Genomic DNA, 13,209 nt, shown 5'->3' with positions numbered 1-13,209 from the left:
CAGCCCAGTGTGGTTACCGGTTCACAAATGTGAGCGCGCTCGCACATGCGCTTGCTTTGCTCACGCGCACCACCTCTGCCCAAGCACAGAATGTCAAAAATGGCATGTGATGACGTCCAGGCGGGTGGGCGGAGCCTCCCACAGCCACCGCTACTGGTTCGCCCGAACCGGATAGAACCAGCTGAATAGCACCACTGGTCCAGCCCCTTCACCACTACACAATACTTGTTCTGAGGCTGAGAGGGAAGACTAGAATTTGGTCTCTGCAGAGCTAATTGAACCCCTTCCCTGCTAACCCATCCTGACTTTCCAAAGAATGTGGACTTTTTGCTTTTATTGCATTAACTAGGTTTACTGTATATAGATTTTTAGGTCATTCCTTCCTTAAATTTTCCCTACAATAACCACCCTAAAACTCTGTTGAATAGAGTAGCCAGTGAATAATGTTGCCAAATAAATAAATTGCATGTGTTTATTTTATCCAGCTATTGTATATGCTGTCATAATTACAAATTGATTCCTGGGAACTATGCATTTCTCTGTTGGTTAAATTTATATTTTGCTTTCCATTCAGAAGCAAAAAGCTCCATACATAGCATTGCCTTCTTTCATTTTTCCCCAGCAGCAAGCTGGTAGGTTGGTCTGAGAAGCCCCATTGGCCTTCATAGGAAAATATGAAACACGAATTGCTTCAATGAATTTATTTCAGTGAATGATGCATTAATTCTTGTATCCCTGCTTATATTATAAATATTATATTGATAATACTTTATATTATAATTATATAATTTGTAACGTTTTTAATATTTATTAAGGATAATGATTTTAGATATTGATTTAATTTTGTTGTGCACTACCACCCAAAGTCACTTGCTTATGAGATGACAGTGATGGGTGGGTAGGTAGGTAGGTAGATAGAGAGTGTGTGAGTGAGATGAGAGAGAGATAGAATAGAATAGGATAGGATAGGATAGGATAGGATAGGATAGGATAGGATAGGATAGGATAGGATAGGATAGATAGATAGATAGATAGATAGATAGATAGATAGATAGATAGATAGATAGATAGATAGCGAGAGCAAGTGAGATAAGAGGGAGATGATAGAATAGGATAGACAGACAAACAGACAGACAATGATAGATCTATTCACACACGGGTGAAGAGAGAAAGAGAGAAAGAGAGAGAGATGACAGACAGATGATGATGAATAGATACACACAGAAATATTAGATAGATGGATGGATGGATAGATAGATAGATAGATAGATAGATAGATAGATAGATAGATGATATAAAAAGAGCGAGCAAGAGAGAATTGAGAGAGATGATAGAGAAAGAGATGGTGGATAGATACACACAGAGAGATGGGTGGATGGATGGGGGAGAGAGAGAGAGAGAGAGGGAAGGAGGAAGAGAGAAAGAGAGGGGAGTGGTGCAGTGGCCTAGAGGTGGAGCTCTCATCTCACAGTCAGGAGGCTGTGAGTTCGATCCTAGGTAGAGGCAGATATTTCTCTCTCTGGGCAGACTGAATATAATCTGCTGAACAGAACTCTTCACTGGTGACAGAAAAGGCATCCGGCCATTAAAACACTCTGTTAGCTCCATTCAGTTGCCCAGACTCCACCCCGCAAGAGATTATGGGGTCATTAAAAGATGATGATGGTGATGTTGATGACAGATAGACAAATAGATAGGCAGATACTGGCTTTTATGAGAAATAGGTTTATTATTTGTTTTATTTCATTCGTATACATTTAAATTTATATCATTTATTCTTGTGTCGCTTTCCAGGCTGCTTTGAGAAGGAAAGCAGGTTAAAAACATAGTAAGTAAATAATGCCTAGATTTGGTAGTTTGAAATGATAATAGCAATGCCAAATTAAGTCGCCCAGTTTATTTGTTCAACCTCCTATTCTAAACATTCAGAATTTGGTTGTGGTGCCAAATTCTGATCAATTTTAGAGGATTGCAAGCTCGTTTGCAATGTTCTGATGCATTTGGAGAAAATCTGCCAGACTGGCTTTGGGGGTGTGCATGGGTCTACCTGTCAGTTAATCAAATGATTATCATAGTGAGTGTTGCCAATCACAGAACAAACAATGATCAGAAAGCAAATTGTTGAGATGACTCGTTGGCCTCTAAGATGGTTTGAAGATCCATGGGAACATTTTGAAGTCAAGACTTGGGCTGTGGTGTTCCAGGATTCTAATTTTGTATGAATGGTCAGTCGAAGTATGGATGGGCCAGAAGCATTCTTGGAAATTGAGATTAATCTGAATGTTGATGCCATGATTTGCAGATTGCCAGCTTCTGGGTATCCAGAAATATTCTTTGCTAAATACCATGTCTGAGGACAAGTTGGTCCTTCAGTTTTACAATGCTACCGATAGAAAGATAATTTGCCAAGTTCACGAGTAACATTTCCTCCTGAAACGAGAGAGAAAAATTCATATTCTCATCATTTCCAGCTATCAAAGAATGAAAATAAAGCCCATATTTCATTTTCAACACAGTTTTGGTCCAGCACTTAGCATCTTAGGGTCTCTGGTGGCTCAACAGACTAAAGCAGTCTGTTATTAACACAGCTGCTTGCAATTACTGCAAGTTCAAGTCCTACCAGGCCCAAGGTTGACTCAGCCTTCCATCCTTTACAAGGTAGGTAAAATGAGGACCCAGATTGTTGGAGGCAATAAAAGTTGACTTTGTATATAATATACAAATGGATGAAGACTATTGCTTAACACAGTGTAAGCCACCCTGAGTCTTCAGAGAAGGGCGGGATATAAATTCAAATAAAAAAAAAAGATATTAGAGAGAGGTTGTCCTTGACTTATGACCACACTTGACCCCAAAATTCCTGTTGTTCAATGAGACATTTGTTAAGTGAATTTTGCCCCATTTGTGATCTTTCCTGCCATAGTTGCGAAGTGAATCATTGCAACTGATGTGAGTAACATGGTTATTAAGTGAATCTGGCTGGCCCGTTGATTTTGCTCATCAGAAGGTTGCAAAAGGGGATCACGTGATCTTGGGACACAGCAACAGTCATAAATATGAACCAATTGTCAAGCATCTGAATTTTGATCGCGTGATTATAGGGACGCTACGAAGCTTGTAAGTGTGAAAAATGGTCGTGTCACTTTTTCCAGTGCTGTTGTAACTTGGAACGGTCACTAAATGAACTGTTGTAAGTCGAGGACTACCTGTACAAGCTGAGACTAAAATTGAGCCTGTACCCAGAGGCAGCCATCGCCTCAGGACAAGCATGTTAAACCATGAAATGATATGGTATTTTGGGCTTAATATGTTGCATGAGCTCAGGTGTTGTGTTGGGTGAACTTAGGTTGGAGTAAGAGTGTGTTAAGGGATGCGGTGGCTCAGGGGCTAGGACGCTGAACTTGTCGATCGAAAGGTCAGCAGTTCGGCGGTTCGAATCCCTAGTGCTGCCGTGTAACGGGGTGAGCTTCCGTTACTTGTCCCAGCTTCTACCAACCTAGCAGTTTCGAAAGTACATAAAAAATGCAAGTAGAAAAAATAGGGACCACCTTTAGTGGGAAGGTAACAGCATTCCGTGCACCTTTGGCGTTGAGTCATGCCGGCCACATGACTACAGAGACGTCTTCGGACAGCGCTGGCTCTTCGGCTTTGAAACGGAGATGAGCACCACCCCCCTAGAGTCTGTAACGACTAGCACGTATGTGCGAGGGGAACCTTTACCTTTTTTTAAGAGTGTGTTGTGACTCTAAATTTTTCCATTAATGTAGATAATAGGGTACTGGGAAGTTTTGATCTAAGGGCAGTTCAATCAAGGCATTACTTTGAATGCAATCAACATTTTTTTGGATTTGTTGAATCAAAATCAAACTGAGTGTCTTTTGGATATTTGAGCTAATCAAGGGCTTGGCTCCGTCTTCCATTGTTGCTTTTATTATATAGTTTTATTTTATTTTATTTTTTATTCCATCTTGCTTGCTTTTATAAGTAACTCAAGGCAGTGAACCTACTTATTGCTCCTATTTTCCCCGCAACAACAACAACACCCTGTGAAGTGGATTGGGCTGAGAGAGAAGGATAGGCCGAAAGTCACCCAGCCAATTTTCATACCTAAGGTGGGACTAGAATTCACTGTCTCCTGGTGATCGGCCCAAAGCCATCCAGCTGGCTTTCAAGCTTAAAACGGGATTAGTTCACTGTCTCCTGGTGATTGGCCCAAAGTCACCCAGCCAGCTTTCATGCCTAAGGTGAGACTAGAACTCACAGTCTTCTGGTATCTAGGCCAACATCTTCACCATTACACCAAACTGGCTGTTTAGTCCAGGGGTCTCCAACCTTGGTCCCTTCAAGACTTGTGGACTTCAACTCCCAGAGTTCCTCAGCCAGCTTTGCTGGCTGAAGGACTCTGGGAGTTGAAGTCCACAAGTCTTAAAGGGACCAAGGTTGGAGACCCCTGGTTTAGTCTAACTAGGTATAGCTAATTTGCACCCACAAATATACCATCTGAAGACTTAATAATTAAAAAAGTATTGGATTGCGCCGAAATGGATAAATCGACACTTGAATTGAAAGGATTGATGGACTCGGAATTTTATGTAAGATGGGAGAAATGGTGCAATTGGATCAAAAACAGAAAAATGGGAAAAAACAGACAGAATAGAATGTAGATTTAGTAGAAATGTATAGACTATAGGTGAATTGTAGTGTGATGATATGTAAATGGTCACAGTCATGCACAAGAGGCGAATAAGAATTGTTTAATTGTGGAAACTCAATAAAATACATTTTTAAAAAAAAGTTAATTTGCACCCAACGGCTGTTGAAGAACCAAGTCTCTTTCTGAGTTTAAGGCACCTTGATTTTATGAATCAAGCAGGGCAGGTTTGCCTAGAGCAGGGGTCTCCAACCTTAGCAACTTTAAGCCTGGAGGATTTCAACTCCCAGAATTCCCAGAATTCTGGGAGTTGAAGTCCACCAGGCTTAAAGTTGCCAAGGTTGGAGACCCCTGGCCTAGAGCAGGGCCCCCAACATGTGGACCCTGGCCCACTAGCGGGCTATGAGGGGTTTGCAACTGGGCCATGGCAATGGCCGGCAAGCATGCATGTGAATGTATACGCAGCCTCGCACGAGCAATGGAGCTGCGCGCACGCATGCTTGCCGGACACTTGCACGAACTGCGGTGGGGAACTCTGGCCTAGGGTACCAAATATTAACGGGCATCAAAATTGAAAAATATATTTCAATTCCAAAAATACAATAGAAGTATAAGATCTAATTTTCTTTCCTTTTCGCTTTAGTACTTTTTCTTCCTACACTTTTCCTAAGCATCGACAAGATCAGTTGAGTGGTAGTAAGCCCTCAGCAAGAGGATTGTTGCAAATCTTGGGGAAAAATTACTATTACATCTAACTAATTTATTTTTATTTATTTATTTTATTAATTGCATTTGTATACCGCCCTTCTCCCGAAGGATTCAGGGCGGTTAACAGCCAATTTAAAAGATACAATAAATATACAATAAAAACAAAACTAAAATTTATATAAATAGTGGCCAAAATTAAAAACTAAGTAATATAAGAACTAAAACCCCATTTAAAATTACTTAATCAGGCTAGCCCAGCTCAACGGAATAAAAGAGTCTTCAGTTCATGGCGGAAAGTCCGAAGGTCGGGGAGTTGGCGAAGCCCCGGAGGCAGCTCGTTCCAGAGGGCAGGAGCCCCCAAAGAGAAGGCCCTACCCCTGGGGGTCGCCAAGCGACATTGTTTCACCGACGGCACCCCAAGGAGGCCCTCCCTGTGGGAGCGCACAGGTCGGTGGGAGGCTGTTTGTGGCAGTAGGCGGTCCTAAGCCATGGAGCGCTTTGAAGATGGTAATCAACACCTTGAATTGCACCCGAAAGACCACCGGGAGCCAGTGCAGCCCGCGCAGGATAGGTGTTATATGGGAGCCACGAGATGCTCCCTCTATAACCCACGCGGCCGCATTCTGGACCAGTTGGAGCTTCCGGGTGCTCTTCAAGGGGAGCCCCATGTAGAGAGCATACAAAATTACTATTACATTACTAAAAGAAGAGAAAGGTCTGATTGGAAAGGTCCTGAGTGAGCGAGTCGTACGCCGAATAGCTAGTCGACGTTTTACCCAGAAAAGCAACAAGGGTGCCCTCTGGTCATCAGCGCACCTGCTTGAGGGTTAAATATAATTTCGCAGAATTGTTGCCATATGCCCACAATGGATGCTGATGCAATTAAAATTATTTATTGTGTTTCACAACAAAGTGGGGGGAATGGATCCAGGAAAAGAAAATTGCAAGCTTTAAAGCTCAAAGAAAAAAAAAAATCCCTAACAAAATGGGAAGAAGAGCCAAGCTGTGCGGGTTACCAGAACATAACTGTGCCTAGAATGACAACATGTCTAGAGTTGACTCTGGATTCAAGGCACCAAAAAAAGGTAGGGGAAGGGGAAATTGGGCATGTACAGGCTTTTTTTTTTTCAATGGTGGGATGCTTTAGGCTCTCTGCAGAATTGTAGGTAAAAAGGCAAAAGACTCTGTGTGGATTTTTTCTCAGGTTGCCATTGCCGACTTTTGGGTGCTCAGCAAGGCCATTGGGTCAGCATTGTCTGAAGACATTCCTGTGGTCATTTGGCCTGCATGATGTCATGGAGCACTATTACTTTCCCAAGGAAGTGGTACTTATTTATCTACTTGCATTTGCATGCTTTCAAACCGCTAAAGCAGCGGTGAAATGCATTTACCTTTGCTATCGGTTTGGGAATGTGAGCGCGCGTACGCTCTCACTATGCTTGAGCATGCACCTCTTCTGCACAGGTACAGAGCCTTTGCGCATGCGCAGAGGGTCAAAAACGGGATGTAATGACATCCTGGCGGGTGGGTGGAGCCTCCTGCCACCAGTGTTACCGGTTTGTGCAAGCCAGATAGATCCCACTGGATTTCACCACTGTGCTAAAGATTGGCAGGAGCTGAGATGAGAACTGGAGCTCATCCCATTGCACAGAGTTCGGGTCTCGAACCTGAGCTGCTGGCTTTCTGGCTGACAAGCCCAGTGTCTTAACTGCTGAGCCACCGCACCACCCATTTCTCTATAGAGAGATGCTGTAGAGGGAAATTCCTCAGTGAAGATGGGAGGTATAGGTAGTCTTTGACTTATGACCACGGTTGAGACCAGAATCTCCGTTGCTAAGCAAGGTGATTGTTAAGCGAGTGGCGCCTGATTTTCTTTTTTTGTTGTAGCCAGGAAAGTTAAATGAATTGTTGCAGTTCTTAATCAAATCATGTAGTCTTTAAGTGAATCCCTCATTGACTTTGCTTTTTGAGCACTTGACTGTTTGGGATGTTGTGATAGTTGTAAATGGGAGGACTAGTTGTAAGTTACTTTCTTTCAGTGCCATTGTAACTTCAGATAGTTGCTCAGTGAGTGTTGAGGACTTCCAGGTTTCCACACGCACGCAGCCATTTTACTTCACCCTGGCTGCAAACATGAGTTTGAACAGCTCTGTGTTTGTGAACTTTCTGCAAATGTAGGCTCTCTGTTTGGAAGAGAGAAGGCTTCTAACACAAGTGGTTTTTTTTAAAAGCAAACCAATTTAATAGCGGTAACTGTGAGAGAGATCTTTGAGTCTTAGTGGACAACCAATTAAATATGAGCCAGCCATGTGCCGCAGCAGCCAGAAGAGCCAATGCACTCCTAAATCACATAAACAGAGGGATACAATCAAGATCAAGGGAGGTATTAATACCACTCTATAAAGCCCTAGTAAGATCACACCTAGAATACTGCATCCACTTTTGGTCCCCACACTATTAAAAAGATGTTGAGACTCTAGAAAGAATGCAGAGAAAAGCAATCTTTGGTGGCTCAACAGACTAATGCAATCTGTTATTAACAGCAGCTGCTTGCAATTACTGCAGGTTCAAGTCCCACCAGGCCCAAGGTTGACTCAGCCTTCCATCCTTTATAAGGTAGGTAAAATGAGGACCCAGATTGTTGGGGGCAATAAAAGTTGACTTTGTATATAATATACAAATGGATGAAGACTATTGCTTGACATAGTGTAAGCCGCCCTGAGTCTTTGGAGAAGGGCGGGATATAAATGCAAATAAAAACAAACAAACCAGGATGATGAGGGGACTGGAGGCTTAAACATATGATGAACAGTTGCAGGAACTGGGCCTGGCTAGTCTACTGAAGAGAAGGACCAGGGAGACAGGCTAACAGTCTTCCAATATTTATGGGGCTGCCACAGAGAAGAGAGGATCAACCTATTTTCCAAAGCCCCTGAAGGCCAGACAAGGAATAATGGATGGAAACTGAAAGAGGAGGGATTCAACCTGGAAATAAGGAGGAATTTGCTGACAGTGAGAGCAATCAACCAATGGAACAGAAGTTGCCTTCGGAAGTTGTGGGAGCTTCATCACTGGAGGCTTTTGAGAAGAGACTGGACTGCCATCTGTCAGAAATGGTGTAGGGTCTCCTGCTTGGGCAGGGGGTTGCACTAGATGACCCACAAGGTCCCTTCCAACTCTGTTAATCTGTAATCTTAATTTTTAGTTTATGCAGAGGGAAGCTAAAAGATATATTTAATTGCTAGAGAAATAGAGGTTTAAATCAGGATGATAATTCCATCCTCTTCCATGTCCTTAATCTTGATTTCTGGGAGAAGGGCTAAAGCTACCGAGTTGTGGTTTTCTTTTTTTTTAATTGATGGTATGTACAAAGTCAGTTTTTCTCAGAGCTCCTCACCTGGGTGTTGTATCTGCAAAACTGCACTAGGTGGATTCACCTGTTGCTCCGTTTCTGCCTTTCTCCTCTGCAAAATAGTTTTCATTCACCTTGAAAGGTGGTGTAGATGCTCTCTGCTTTGTTCTGTTATCTGGACCAGTTTGCCAGCAAGCATGTTTAGAGGTTAAATGCTAGTTGTGGTGCACTGTATCACCCATCATCCCCGGCTGACCCATGGATTCAGGTCAGAAAAGGCTGCGGTAATGGCAGAATCAATGGAGAAAGGAATAGGAGCACGGTGGTAAGAAGGAGCAGCTGGCCAAGGAGCTTAGCTCTTCGCTTATCATCTGAACAGCTGGATTAATCTGGAAAGAGGCTGTTTCTTGCAAACAGAAGGAGGGATTCTTCTGTGTTTGTTTGTTTTTTTCATGACAAATCGAGAGACTGGATCTGGGCTGCAGCAGAAGGCAGTGCTTAAAACGATTTATTTTCTATTTTAGTAAAAAAAAAAAAAAAAAGCAAATGTCCAGCCGTGCTTGCTTTGAAGGTTGGAGCCAGCATTTTGTAGCACAGAATGTGTCTTTTCTCTCCAAATGGGAAGCCAGATTTCATGGTCCTAAAAAAAGAAAGCCCAGATTAACATGATTGGTATATGGGGTTTGGGATGTAAATTGAGAAGGAATAGCTACATTTTAACGGGAACTGAACTGGACATAATAATGCAGGTAGTCCTTGACTTAGGACCACAACCGGCACCAGAATTTCCATTGTTAAGCAAGGTGGTTGTTAAGTCTATCCTGCCTGATTTTATGTCCCTTTTTTGCCACAATTGGTAAGCGAACTCTTGCAGTTCTTAAGTGAATCTGGCTTCCCTCATTGACTTTGCTTGTCAGATGTCGGCTGCAAAGATCGCAATCACAAGACCCAGGATGCTGTAACTGTTGTAAATGCATATAGTTAATCCTTGATTTACAACAGTTCATTTAGTGACCGTTCAAAGTTACAAAGGCACAGAAAAAAGTGACTCATGACCGTTTTTCACACTTACGATCCTTGTTGGAGATGATCAAGCTGAGCCTGAAGGAGGGGTCAAACATATCGTAAGTCATGAGTCCCTGCGCACCCGCAAGAGATCTAAATCCAGCCCATCTTGAATTCCTTTCTTATCTCCCACTCATTTCCCTGGATTGTTAGTTGGCCAGATTCTTGTAGAATGCTTAAACTGGCAATAAAACTTTACACTCATTTGAACTGCCTCAATCTCCTGATTTCCCAGGCACTTGACAATCCAATGGTCAAGTGATGAAAATTCAGACTGACTCATATTTATGATGGTCACAGTGTCCCGGCTTCATGTCTTCATCCCCTTTTGCGACCTTCTGAGAAACAAAGTCAGTGGGGAAGCCAGATTCACTTAACAACCATGTTACTAACTTAACGACGGCAATGATTCACAATCAACAACTCTGGCAAGAAAGGTCGTACAATGGGGCAAAATTCATTTCAAAATGGTCTCGCTTAGCGACAGAAACTTTGAATTCAGTTGCAATCATAAGTCAAGGACTACCTGTACTTACTGTAAGTGCCCAAATTTTGATCACGTGTTGATGAAGATGCTGAAATGGTTGTAAAAGTGCAAAGACTAAACATAGGTCATTTTTTTTCAGAGTTGTTGTTGTAACTTCCAATGGTCACTAAATGAATGATGTAAACTGAGGACATTGTTTATCTGAAGACCAGCTAACAGATGACAGCTTCCTTGTTCGGACTATTCTATAGGAGAAGCTTCTTGCTGATGTTTTTTTCAAGCCAGTTCACTGTTAGGAAGTTTCTCCTTAATTCCAGGTTGCTTCTGTCTTGGATTAGTTTCCACCCATCGCCTCTTGTTCTACCTGCAGGTGCTTTGGAGAACAGCCCGACTCCCTCTTCTTTGTGGCTGCCCCTGAGATATTGGAACACTGCTATCATGTCTCCCCCAGTCCTTTTTTTCATCAGACTAGACATACCCAGTTCCTGCAACCATTCTTCATATGTTTTTGTCTTGTAGAAAGTTAGCACCCACCCCTCTCCTAGAAGAATGAAATATTTTAGGAAATATTTAAAAAGGCAGAATATTATATTTCACTGGATGAGAAATGGAGAAATCATGGTTTTTTTTTAGAGGCAGGAAACAGACTCATTCTTAATAGCCCCCACCTTTCTTAATATCCCGCAATAGATATCAGCACTTTAGATATTAAAGAGATAGATAGCTCTATTCATAAGTAAATACTCTCACCCAAGATCTAACAAAGGTAGGGTTAGCCCTCAGTCACAATAGGGATTGCCCAATGTCCCTTCATTGCATCAGCAAACTTCAATCAAACTTAGCTCAGACAAACTCCTAGGATTGTACATGGCACCATGGGAGTCTGACAACAGCCAATAGAATACATGTTCTTGCACAGGAACAGGAAGCTCAAGTGCAAAGCCCAAGAGAAAGTATAAAAACCCTTCACGTTGAACTCCATGTGGTTCTGTTCATCATTAAACAATGATTACTAATACATTAAACAATCTTTCCAATCAGCCTCCATGTTTCCAGTGTCTTTCTCCTGGCTTGGAATTGAACCAGTGGGATATTTTTTCCAACAGTCTCCAGGCATTTAATCATCTTAGTTGCTCTTCTTTGCATTTTTCCCAAAATCTCAACATCCTTTTTGTAACATGGTGACCAAAACTGGATGCAGTATGGCCTTGCTAAAGCAGTACTAAAACTTCTGGTTCTTCAGATTTCTTTTCTTTAAGCTAGTCTCGATCTAGCATCTCGTTCTCCCATTGAAAAGGCCAATAGTTTAAAAACTGCTTTGAAGCGGGTAGCTCCCCATTTATCGATGCTGACAGTGACCGTATTGATTTAAAAGAAGGTTCCCTGGGGTCAACCTAGGCCTTCCAGTCCTGTCTCCCTTTTATCCAACCCGAGTTGAGCCAAAGCTCTGCTCCTGTCCACCTTCTCTGCAGAAAAAAAGCCACCCAAATTACAGCTGGGAAAATGCTGCATAATTAAAGGTGACTTATCAACACCTGATTAATAAAGAGCTTCTACTGGGGGGCAGGAAGTGTCAGAAAAGTCCACCTGGGAAAGAATACAGATGCTAAAGAATGAAAAGAAGGAAATTCACCTCAGAAAAATATGTCGAGAATTTATGTTATATTTCCCATAAATGAGGAAAGAAAAAGATATAAATAGCTTTAGCATATTATGAATTGGTGCAAATCTAAATGGTAATCTCTCTCTCTCTCTCTCTCCTCTCACCCTCACTCTCCCTGTCTCCCCGCTCTCTGTATGTCTCCCTCCCTCCTTCCCTCCTTCTCTCTCTCTTTCTGTGTGTATGTCTTTCTCTCTCCCTCTCTCTCCCACTCTCTCTCCCTCTCCCTCTGTGCCTCCCTCCCTCCTTCGCTCTCTGTCTCTCTCTCTGTGTCTCTCTCTCTGTCTCTCCCTCCCTCTTGGTCTCCCTCTCCCCACTCTGTGCCTCCCTCCCTCCCTCCCTCCCTCCCTCCTCTCTCTGTCTCTCTCTGTGTGTCTCTCTCTCGCTCTCTGTCCCCCCTCTCTGTCCCGTGCTCTCCCTCTCCCTCCCTCTCTGTTCCTCCCTCACTCCCTCCTTCTCTCTCTCCCTCCCTCTCCCTCTTTGTCTCCCTCTCCCCCATCTGTGCCTCCCTCCTTCTCCCTCTCTCTATGTGTGTGTGTGTCTCCCTCTCTGTCCCCCTCTCCCTCTCTCTCTCTGTGCCTCCCTCCCTCCTTCCCTCCCTCCCTCCCTCTGTCTCTCTGTCTCTTTCTGTCTCTCTCTCTCTGTGTCTGTTTCTCTCTGTATCTCTCTCTCTTTCTGCTCCCCCCCCACCCCATGTGTGTGTCCTGTATTATTTCACACTAGTGATTTTCTTACCGGCTGCCAGAATTACATTCATAGGAGCTCCTGGCAACCATATTTGTGAAACTGGGCTGTGAATTTTAAATCATCACATTTTTTTTGAGCAAGACCAGGACAAATGTTAATGTTTCTACTTAAGAAGGAAAAAAAAACTTGTGCTATCATTTATATTGGTAGAATTGAACAGCTCCTTGTGTCAGATTCCAATATTTTATTGATGGAACCTCTAGCCATGTTCTTTATTTCCCTTTTCCTAATTCCTCTTCAGATGATACTAGACAGATAGAAGATCTGTTGACCTATGGAACAGACTGCTTCAGAGGGTGGGTGGTGGTGTGTCAGGGTTCTAAGTAACACCCCCAATGAAAGAAAACTCCAAGGCTTCCAGGCCTGACAGGGTGTCCTCTCCTTCCAGAGATGTTCAAACAGATGTTCCAGTTGACCTTCTATTAGGGATCCATTCATAGTGAATTTCTCCGTGGCATTTGGGGTTGGACTGGTTGATCTCCATGATCTCTTCCAAATAGAATAGAATAGAGTAGAGTAGAGTAGAATAGAATAGAATA

General features: G+C 42.8%; 1 protein-coding gene and 1 long non-coding RNA gene across 3 annotated transcripts in view; one reads left to right on the top strand and one right to left on the bottom strand.

The window, feature by feature from the left end:
• LOC131184076 (guanine nucleotide-binding protein G(o) subunit alpha) overlaps nt 1–13,209 on the top strand; it is a 229,577-nt gene that overhangs the window by 16,513 nt on the left and 199,855 nt on the right. The gene's annotated exons all lie outside the window — the stretch shown is intronic.
• Nucleotides 1,748–13,209, bottom strand: part of LOC131184077 (uncharacterized) — a 110,537-nt gene continuing 99,075 nt past the window's right edge. For both annotated transcript variants that reach the window (XR_009151911.1, XR_009151910.1), the window contains 2 exons: nt 8,757–9,351; nt 1,748–2,430 (listed from right to left, as the gene is read on the bottom strand). This is a non-coding gene — a long non-coding RNA (uncharacterized LOC131184077). The remainder of the gene's footprint in view (nt 2,431–8,756; nt 9,352–13,209) is intronic.

The sequence above is a fragment of the Ahaetulla prasina genome, chromosome 12 (genome assembly GCF_028640845.1).
Source record: "Ahaetulla prasina isolate Xishuangbanna chromosome 12, ASM2864084v1, whole genome shotgun sequence".
NCBI lineage: Eukaryota > Metazoa > Chordata > Lepidosauria > Squamata > Colubridae > Ahaetulla > Ahaetulla prasina.
Note: the sequence above shows the minus strand (reverse complement) of the source record. Positions and strands in the feature narration are given on the sequence as shown.